Source organism: Stegastes partitus, unplaced genomic scaffold (assembly GCF_000690725.1).
Source record: "Stegastes partitus isolate 25-593 unplaced genomic scaffold, Stegastes_partitus-1.0.2 Scaffold590, whole genome shotgun sequence".
Taxonomy (NCBI): Eukaryota; Metazoa; Chordata; class Actinopteri; family Pomacentridae; genus Stegastes; species Stegastes partitus.
The window spans coordinates 265676-269162 of NW_007578321.1; positions in this window are offsets into that span (position 1 = coordinate 265676).

Consider the following 3487-nt stretch of genomic DNA (forward strand, 5'->3'; position numbering starts at 1 on the left):
TCCTTTATCAGACAGACTGCCCTGTAGAGTTACATACAAACTAATATACAGTATATTAAGTGTAATTAAAAACTGGAATAGTTGCTAAAGTTATACACAGTTTAAATATACATAAGATAAGTATATGAAGGATCCTTTCTTTTCAATGTGCCCATGTGCATTCATATTTGATGTAAAGTCATTCTGGTAGCTACCAACTGCATATTAAAATTTAAACTCTCTGTCAGTTTATGGGCTGATTATGTATGATTGTCCACAGAGGAATACGCTGAAATCACTAAGAGAGGACTGAAATTTAGCAATAAATTAATTTTTAAACACGTTGACTGCACTCCAGTCCAGTCAATATGAAGAAACAGAGCTTTTATGTATATTATTGATGGCTGTGTTCCACTTAACGGAGTCTCTTCTGTGTCATGGCTCACTGGGAAATAGCAACGATGTGGCTGTGTCTTTATTGATATTATTAAGTTAATCTGTATTTTTCTTGCTGTTACAAGTCAGAATGTCTGATGGTTTATAAAGGACTTTTTCACAGGAAACACAGGTCAGAAGAGGAATCACCAGGTGAGGACCAAGGAGGACACCTGGTGGTTTCACAAAGACACAACAAAGACTTTCTCCAGCTGATCAGGCCTTTTTTGTCTTCTTTTTTTTTTTTTTTTATCAACAAAACTCTGCATTTAAAGGCAGATTCAAGTGATTATAACAGTGTACTTATCCTCATAAATCACTACTGACTTTTTAAAAGACTTTATTTCTGCATTAATTGTTGATTCATGAACCATAATATACTCATAAGTCCATGAATTTGGTGTCTTTGCCTTATAAGTGTTCGCATTAACAGGCCTTTCTCACAGCCAGCAGCCATTTTTGACATGAAACACAGGTACAGCTGCATTATAACTAAACATAACCTTCATTAATGTCATCACCTGTGTTTACCTTCTATTTCATGTCAAAGGGCACAGATGCTACTATTAACATTAACAGCAGGTCTGGTCTTTGTTCAAGCGTTTCAATCAATCAGGTCTCTTTCAGTGGAACCCTTTAAGGCAGCGCAGATGAAAAGTCCTTAAAACACTCAGACGAATGGAAATTAGAACATCTACAGTTTCCATGACAACTCCATTTGCTGAGGAAGATCATGTGACGCGATCAAAAGGTCCAGAACGGCTCCAGAAGGGATGTCGTGATGAAACTGTTTTCTCAGCTATTGTTTTCAAGGTCAGGAGTGAACTTTCAGTCTTAACATTCACAGTGTCTCGCTCTTACTTCAGGAGACATGGCACTGAATGAAATAAAGGATGAAACCAGAGAGACTTTTATGTTACGTTCTAGTTCTCATCACACACCAGTGCACTTAATTTGAATTTATTTATATTTAATATTGTTGCTGCGGTTGCACATAGTTCCAACACGGAGCATGAAACTGATGTTCTGCAGAGTTTTTGTCAACTTTTGTTTCTAGTTCAGTTCTTACATGCATGTTGTGTTTTATTGGTTCCCACAAATATCCATCCATCATCTACACACCACTTAATCCTCACTAGGGTCATGGGGGGCTGGAGTCTATCCCAGCTGACTCAGGGCGAAGTCAGGGGACACCCTGGACAGGTCGCCAGTCTATCACAGGGCTACGCCTTTGTGCAACAGTGAAGTGAGAGAGAGATCCCACAAACACAAGAGAGAGGGAAAAAAAAAAAAATAACAGGCAATTTTATAGATCTTCCTACTTTAATGGAGAGATATTTTTTAATTTCATACATTAATGATCCCAATTTACCAAAACATACTGAATTAGTTTCTAAAACTTGCATTACTGACTCTGCTATTGTGCAAAAGAGTTGCATAAGTTAATACCAAAAAAACACCATATAAACTAAAAATAGTTCTTTAATATGTTTTTTAATTGTTAGTGACGACAAACTGTGCTGGGCTAAAATGAGACACCATATTTATTTCAGTCTTGCTATTATTTTATCATAAAAAGACCCAAAGTGAAAAAATCGAATTGTTCACAATTACAAAAAAGCTAATAAATAAACCATAATGCACTGCAAACGTATATGGAAGTATAATAAAGAATACATTTCATGTGATGTGAAGAAGAAAAAGTTAAATATAATGGAAATACCTTCAAACTGAATTGAAGGAAGTAGAATTTGTTCAAATTTGAATAATTTACCTGTCGATGTATAAAGTAGACAATACTTAGAACAAAGTTACATTCTTAGGACTTGTCATTGAAATCGGTGAGTGAAACAAGAAAACGAAGCAAAGCAAAATCGACATGACAGGACTACTTCATTCTTGTTGTTTCTGTGATCTTCCATTAACATGTAAGAACAATATAATAATATTAAACTTTATTCCCAAAGCACCTTTCAAAGCAGGGTTACAAGGTGCTTCACAAACTATCAAAATACACAAAACATCAGATAAAACCGTAAAAGAAATTGCTGAAAACTGAAAATATGTGTTTTAATGGAGCAAATCTGTACCAACCCTCCCAAAGATGTGGATAAAAAACAAAGTTTTACAGTAAATACATTTGTTTGTGTTTCGTAAAGATTTTAAATTTGAATTTCCAGTTTCAAAGACCAAACAGTGGCTCATAAGGAGTAGCAGGTAATTATAGAATATAAAAGATGTAAAGGAGGGAAAAGAAAAGTACAATTTAATGTTCCCTCCAGACAATTAGTCTTGATCATGGTGCTTCAGTCCATTGTTTTACATAGATGCATAAAGGAAACAGCATAAAAACATGATATAAACATGCATAAACCATAAAAGAAGCATCACCAGGAGACACTGTATAGACAGTAATGATCAGGATTATTATGTGCTGGAGTGTATATTGTTGTATCGTGCTTCTGTTCAGCTTCAGGCTTCAGCAGTTCCAAGGAGGTTGGAACAGAAGATGGCTTCGAGCGGTTTGATTTGCACTTTGGTCCCCAGAATCTACTTCCTGATGCTTCCTATTCAGAGAAAACACGGTGGCGAGAGATGTAGCGATGCCTCGGGTCTGACAGATTATGTAATATTAATGTTCCCTGAGCTGTTAATTGGCTTTCCATCGCTGACTTACTGCTGACTTACTGCCGCAGCGAAGAAGCAGCTGACAAGCGAGCTGACCTCCGAGCAGAGCCGAGGAAGTTATCAAACCCAGACGTCTGTAAGGTGGAATTCATGTTTGTGCATCAGCTGTCACTCATACTGCGTTCAAGTTTTATTTCCATGCATCCAAATGTAGTAAACTGCACTGAAAACCAGCACCAGCGCTCTGTTAGACTCGTAGGGAGGCACCGGCGAACCCAAAGCACAGCTGCACTTCTGTCTGTAGGCCATCCTGGACTTAAAATAGACAGAATTCAGTCAGAGGTCATAAAGGTTTGAGTTGAGCCTGGCTCTGTTTCCGTTCAGCAGACACCAACTCAAAAAGTCGGAAACGTGAGGAATCATGGCCCAGTTTAGGTTCTTGAGG